Source organism: Arvicanthis niloticus, chromosome 1, assembly GCF_011762505.2.
Source record: "Arvicanthis niloticus isolate mArvNil1 chromosome 1, mArvNil1.pat.X, whole genome shotgun sequence".
In the NCBI taxonomy this organism is placed as follows: Eukaryota; Metazoa; Chordata; class Mammalia; order Rodentia; family Muridae; genus Arvicanthis; species Arvicanthis niloticus.
The window spans coordinates 44633585-44641111 of record NC_047658.1 but is presented as its reverse complement, the minus strand read 5'-3'; the positions used below and the strand labels follow the sequence as shown (position 1 = coordinate 44641111).

Genomic DNA, 7527 nt, shown 5'->3' with positions numbered 1-7527 from the left:
GCTACTCTGAGCACCAGCGATACAGCTTTAAAGAAGAAAGGCAGAACCTTGGCTTTCAGAGAAATCACATTTTCATGCAGAGACATGCAATGAAATGCGTAGCAACAAATAAATACACGGGACGGACGTTTGTGGCAGGTTGTGAAATGGCTACAGAGAAAGTGATGGAATGGGGGTGGGGTCAGGCCAGGGAGTGGCTGTGTGGTTGGCTATGGCCAGGGTGAGTTGGAATTTGGAGAACAGAAGCTGGTTAGGAAATGCTGCCTGGGCTGGTGGGGAAGATGAAACAGGCCTGGCTGTGAACAGATCTGAGGTGAGCTTTCCGAGCAGATTTAACTGTACATGTACCTATATTTGGATTTTAATACTGTAATATCTGTGTTCAGGTAAGATTGCTCTGTCTCCCTCTTTCATAATTGAGAAAAGGGGACAGAGAAGGCTTCTGTGACAACCACTACCCTACCCCACATCCCTAAAAAAGTAACAGCCTAGATAAAAAGCCATGGAAAAGAACTCTTAAAATTTTTGATAAGGATGCCAAAGTGTAGCTCTCCACCCTCTTCTGGCAGGGCTGCAGGTAGAGAAAGATTCAGTTTTCTTTAAGGGTCTGGCCACTGGAAATATGACTATACTCCAATGAGTGTGTGGACAACACAAACTGGACTTATTTTTTCTTCTTCTTCCTATTCCTCCTCTTCTTTTTTGCGTGAGTCATAAGAGTTGGGGGAACGAACCTGGGAGGACTGGAAAGTGAATGTGATCTCCACCACCACCACCACACCAGGACTCACATACACACACACATACACACACACACACACACACACACACCACACCATACCACACACACACACACACACACATATACCACACCCACATACCATACACCCCCACACCCTTGTTGCTGTTTCTGATTGAGAAACTCAGTAAAGAATGATTCCTGTCTGGGGATCTTGCTCTCTGGATTTCAGCTGCTGACAGTGCTAAGTCTGAGGGCTTTGCTTCAAGGCTTCTAAAGATTGCTTTTGTTGTTCGTATCTGTTGTTAACAAAACCTGCTCAGACTTGTTTCTGTCTGCAAGTCTCTGCACACTCAGCTATTGCAGTGTGGGTCAAAGATCGTCAGTTTCAAACTGGCTGACAAGACTGATTTACAGCTCCTCTGTTCCCAGTAATCTTGTCTTGGCATTTATTGTTAAGCTCTTAGATAACATCTAAGATTAAAATGCAAATTGAGAACAATACTGAATCAGGACAATGATTTATCATGTATAGGATCTTCAGTTTCTCATACAATGCCCAGCCTTTCCTATGTTACTTCATTTAGGTTTCACAGTAATGATAAGGGAAATTGATACTGTGTATAAGTGGTAAGGGCAGGACACAAACCCAGGCTGACAAACTCCAGGGTCTATGCTCTCACTAAGATCAAGGCCTAGGTTATAACCCAGATCCAAAAGCATAAGTAACTGCTAGCAGTTCTCAGCTAGAGTTTGTGAATAAAAAACACATCTATACTTGGTGCTGAGAAAGCTGCTCAGTGGTAGTGTTTGACGAGCATATGTAAGACTGGGTTCAACCTGTAACAGGACCATTTCAAAGACACAGAGACAAGAAGGAAAAGATAAAACAAAAGAAGAGAGAAAAACATGTGTGTGTGTGTGTGTGTATGTGTGTGTGTGTGTATGTGTGTGTGTGTGTGTGTGTGTTGTGTATGTGTTGTGTGTGCAAATGTTAAGTAATGGGAGAAAGGAAGAGGCATAAGGAAGTTAAGGAAGGCAGGCAAAATAGGCAAGAGAAGGACAGTGATAACTTTGAGGTCATCCTGAGTCGGGAGAAATGACTCTCGGGGCTTGTGTTAAGAAAGCACAGGGGAGACATCTTGTAGTTCTCAGCCAGCACCAGCTATATCTTAGACTATCACCAGATGGAAATAAAAGCAACCCATGCTTCGGAGACCTTTCTGTGGCAACTCCATAATCTGCTCAGTGTCCAACAAGACTCTCTCCAGTTACCAAATAAACAATGCCAAGGCATAGTCACAATGGTTCATTTTACATCATTGAGTATTTATTTTAACCTGCTTTTATATTTCGTGGGTGCTTTCCAAGTTTTAGATGTTAACCACAAAGGGACAAATGTTTCACATCAGGCCAGGAGGAGAAGAGGTGGGCACACATAAACAGAGTCAAGGTTAAAAAAAAAAAAAGAAAGAAAGAAAAAAAAAGGAAAAATTCTATCATGTTAGAATATTTATAATTCATGAGCTTGGAAAAACCCACAGCCCTTTGCTTTGATAGTGTCAATTATTAAAGAACATAAGAAATGACATATCCGATGTCCCTGGGGCTGTTCCTCATGTGTAGCTTACCATTTTATAGAAGGGATGAATACAGCAGCCTACTATGCATGGGTATACCTGTTGCCAGTGTATCTCAGCTCAATGGTGTGTCTCATTTTCATGACTAGCATGATTATGCAACCACAGCCTGGATTGCTTGCTATTGTTCAACTACTCTTGCCTATACATACACTCAGAGTGAGGGAAGTCAATGCACCATTGAGCAACTATGGGCTTCTTGTTCCATCTCCAGTCTAACTTGGAGATGGGTCTGAAGTGTATGTATGGGTTTTGCACTGCTGAACTATCTTTGCAGTGGTCTAGCCTCAATCTCATAATTACAAAGCACTTCAAAGCACACTCTCTCTTGGCTTGGCCTCTTTTTTCTTGCTTTCTGCATCTTTTCTTTTATGCTTCTCTCCTAAAAACAAAGTACTCACAGCCAAATGTGAGTCTTGACTTGTCTCAAATGCTGCTTCTTGGAAGAAGCTGGGCTAAGGGGAAACTATTACTCTATTTAACCATCAGACCACTCTGTTTGTGTCTTTGTGAAATGTTAGGTGATATGTATTTGAAATAATGACATAAGATTTACTTTTACTGGAAATGTAATGAAAATCCATGCTACCCTTTTCACAGGTTAATTTTCCTTAGGGAATGATAATATCAAATCTGCTCACCATTGGTCTAGAAAGAAAGGCATAAAATTTGGGTTTGCCCCAGGTTTTGGGTTTCATCTAACCACTGCTTTGTGGGTTGTGACATTCTTTCATGATATGAGTAACATATTTAGTTCTGCTCGTTACTTAGTTTATGTCTGTGATATTCATGAAGTGTAACATTTTAAAAATTAACCAACATCTAAACATCTTGATTTGACAGATGGTATTTCTTGAAATAAATGACATGAAACGGTCACCAGAATGACTTAATAAAAACACTGTTTCTTTCTCTTTCCAAAACAGTTCTAAGAAGATAAATATGGTAAGCCCTTGACTTTCAACATCACTTTGTGTAAGACTCTCAGGCAGTTGGTTGACATAAGAGATTCCCCAACTACAACCCTTAGGGATTCTGACTTAACCAGTTAAAGATGAGTCTAGAAATAAATACTTTAAAATAAAAGTTTTCAGGTCATTCTGAAGGTGATGAGCCACACTTTAAGACTACCTAGTTTCTAAAGGGAAGTTTGCTTTAGAGTCAAACTACCCCTTCTGCAGTTTACAAAGATTATCCCAATAGTAGTTGGCCCATTTTTGCATATGTTGGCTTTAACACTGAGAAAGTGATGTTGAAGTCTAAAATAATACCATTCAACATAGAGAGATTGGATGCAGGTGGGAAAAGGAGCTCAACTTCCAAATAGCAATGGGTAAACTTGGGATTCAGCAACATTAGGAAGTTACTGCTGTCTTGGGCTTAGAGGGACCAAGGGAGCATGAAGGAATTTATATTCTTGACCAGGTTGGTACAACTAAATAAATACAAAACAAAAAAAATAGTACCATAGTAGTCTTGCACAGCAAACATATGAGCAATGGAGGGGGTACCACTGTAGAGACCCACCTAAGCACTAAAAGACAAAGAATATCCTGAGCCTTCTTCCTTCCCTTTGTAAGTACCTTTGAGCCCAACTGGAAGGCAGATGACTGGATGCATCCATAGATGCAACCCCATGTGTGTCATCTCTTTGCAACTTCTAAAGTTCAATGTTGAGGTGGGACATGGCAAGGGATGGCATGGATCATACAGGCATATAAGGACCACAGAGGGATCAGCCTTAATCTGCAGTGTCATAAATGCATTGCTAGGATCATTCATGGGCATTTTTTTCTTTTTCCACAATATAGTTGGTGTCCAAGAAAACTGAACACAAATTCCATGCAAAACTATCAGGAAGTTCTTACTGTTTGCTTTCACCCACAGCCCACACATAGCTGGATTGATTGGTCCTAGAGTGCCATTGTCTAAGACTATTGTGGGACCGTGAAAGGATAGCTTGGCTTTGGTCAAGCACAGGCTTCGAACCTGGGACCCTAATGGGAAGGTAGGTGTTCTGCCTTGCTCCCAGACTCCAGGCTCCTGATAGGAGGCCAAAGACCTCCAATGATCAGTGCCTTTCAGTCACATAGGGCAACACCCCTACCAGCCCCTCCACAGGTAAGGGGCATGACTACAGGCTGCAGAGCCTCAAGAGATCTCCATATTAATGAGATACCTAAAAGCCAGAGGGCGTAGCCAATTAAGCTTTCCTTCCCAGACCCTCCTCCCTCCCTATTTAACTCAGGCTTGCCCTGAGGACAAGGGAAAGTACAGCCACATCCACATTCCACCATGACAATAAACCTTTTAAAACCATGGACTTCCTTGTGTATTTGGAGAACTGTGGAGGGGACCTTTGACTACCAAGCCACTGCTTAATCTTCCACTAGAAGACTTGTCTATGTTCTTTCCACAGAGGCCACCAACTTAAGCAAGCTAGCCAATGTGGGGAGCGGAACTCAAGATGGCGCCTGGCTGGGTGCCAGACTCCCCTGGCGTGTTGGCTAACCATTTCAGGAAGCCTGGGTGGCATGTAGGCTAGGCTTTACTGCGCATGCATTTTGCTTGTTCATCATTACGTAAGATCGGGCCATGTGATGTATGCACTCAGCACCAATCAAGAATGACTTCGTGGCAGGTTCTGATTGGAGAGGACACAGAGATTTAAAGGCTGGGAGCTAGAGCTCTGGGGCTTTTGCAGTAATTCAAGGTTCCTGAATAAACCGTGTTGAGAAGGAGAGCCCGTGTCCGTTGTCTTCTGTCTGCTGGTTGGTTCAGAAGGCAACAAGCCGAGCCAGCAATGACCCAGCCATGTGAGTGCTGTAACCAAGAGTTTCTCACCCAGCCCTCACACATCTCCACTGAAGATTGGTCCAGCTCGTATGCCCACTCTGTCTCAGTCTTTCTGCAGTCCCCAGCGGTGTCTGGGTGCCTAAGGGTTGAGACCACCAGTCTCCTCATCTAGCCACTTTGGCCCCCACTCAGGAACTCTGCCCCTAAGGTACTTCAGGCTGCGATCTCCCCTCACAATGGATACTGTAAAGATAGTGTGCAGGATACAAGACAACTTATACAATAACAACACATTGAATAGAAACTTCCTGAAGGGAAGTACCTCAGAGATGATCTATGTCTGATACTACAATTCTAAGACTGAAAGGATATGAAAATAAGCAAAAGCTGGAAACAAATTAACCAATTGCTCAGTTGTCATCAATATGCTTACACGGCTCATGAATCCCTGAAATCAATGACATAGACAGTATTTTTAAACCTATGAAACCATTCTATCACTCAGCAAACATTTTTTTGCCAACTAGTCTAAGCTTGGAACTCTTAGATGCTAGACATGTAGCCACAGACAAATTCAAAAAGAATCTGCATGGACAATAGATTCAGGCGGAAGAAGTGAGTCACGAGGCAAAAGCAACAACAAACACATAGAGGTAGCATTTTCCACAGTGCCCTTTCTCAAGTTAATATTTAATATTTATACTCTACATTGTCCTGTTGTTCATCCAATGAAATTGCAAGACTCCATCCAGCTTGTCAGATTATTTACTCTTTTCTTTTCAAAGTTCTGTTTGACCTTTTTTCTTCTCAATGCTTGAAGAGTAAGGGCAGCTACTTATGTTACCTGTGGGTGCTGCAACCCTTCTTCCATGCTTGGTGTGGTTATTTGAATAAAAAATGCCCCTATAGGCTCCTAGAGACTGGCACCATTTGGAGGTGTGGCCTTGTTGGCAGAAGTCTGTCACTGGGTAGGGGATGGGCTTTGAGGTTTCAGAAGCTCAAGCCAGGCCTAGTGGCTCATTCTTCCTTTCGGCTGCCAGAGGATCCAGATGTAGAACTTTCTGCCCTCTCCAGCACCATGACTGCCTGCACTCTGCCGTGCTTCATGCCATGCTGATACTGGAGTAACCTCTGAACTGTAAGCCAGACCCAACTAAATGTTTTCCTTTATAAGAGTTGCCTTGTTCATGATGTCTCTTCACAACGATAGAAACCATGACCAAGACACGTGGAATTGCCTTTTCCTGGGAAAAATGACTCCTGTGACACTCCGTCATTCATTTGTTCCTGCATCGTACATTCATCCTTCCAGGCCCCTGTGCTCCTGAGGACACACATGACAACAGGGAACTTGTTCTCAAAGAATGTCAAGGTCAGAGTCTGCTTCTGGGAAATAAGGAGTATCGGTTGCTTGTGCCTCCTCAGATTGTCATGAGGATTAAAAGACTTAATCCACACAATACGCTCAGAACACTGCCTGGCACAGTGCTTATCAACTAACTGCCAGCTTACATTCTGCATCTTATCCCTGAGTTTCAGAAGTTTCAAAAAGTCACTGATGCCTTAGGGCAAATTTCAACCTGCTTTGCACAGTGAGCAAAGCCTTTAGGAACTGGATCATGATTTGCATCTGGTCTTACTCTCTTAAGTCTTACTTTCTAGAACTGTATATAGTCCCAATATTGTGTACTTCTAAGCACTCTGATTCCTCCATTTTGGGCCTTCTTCTTCTTTTTTTTTTTTTTGACAGGCTTCTTTTTCTTTAAGAATTACTTCAAATTGTGTATTCTGTTGTGTGAATGTATGCTTTATTTTTGAGATGGGGTCCTTACCAAATAGCCACAACTGGCTTTTGGCTCACAGCTTTCTTGCTTCACCATCCCTCTATGCTGGGTTATAGTCAATGCACCATCATACCTGCCTTCAACTGTCATTTGGAAATATTCACCCAGACTGTACTGAAAACCTCAAACCCCAGGTGGTCACACTCACCCCTTTGCTCACAATGCTGAAAATGTATGAGAATCTAGTAGAGAAGCCAGTGTGGAATTCCAGTTTGAGTGGAAACTGATCAGGGTCCTAAGATCATACTCCTAAGAGTCTAAAAGGAGAAAATAGGGCTGATGTAAAATGCTCATCGCACAAAGTCACTTGCTACCCAGTCTAATCACCTGAGTTGGATCCCTGAGACCCACATGGTTGAAAGAGAAGACCTAAAATTTGTCCTCTGATTTCCACACATAGTCATGCCTTGCACACGCATGCATAAATACATAAATTTAAAACTTTAAGGAAATGTCAGGTGTGTTCCATAATCTGGAAATGACATCAGTCCAATCTGCCTGCACTAAT

At 42.6% G+C, this 7527-nt stretch overlaps 1 long non-coding RNA gene across 1 annotated transcript; it reads left to right on the top strand.

The window, feature by feature from the left end:
• The first annotated feature begins 229 nt into the window (after window positions 1-229).
• On the top strand, window positions 230-6899 carry LOC143442682 (uncharacterized). The gene is made up of 4 exons (XR_013111054.1): window positions 230-313; window positions 3306-3324; window positions 4267-4387; window positions 4799-6899. It is a non-coding gene; the product is annotated as an uncharacterized LOC143442682 (long non-coding RNA).
• Window positions 6900-7527: the final 628 nt, after the last annotated feature.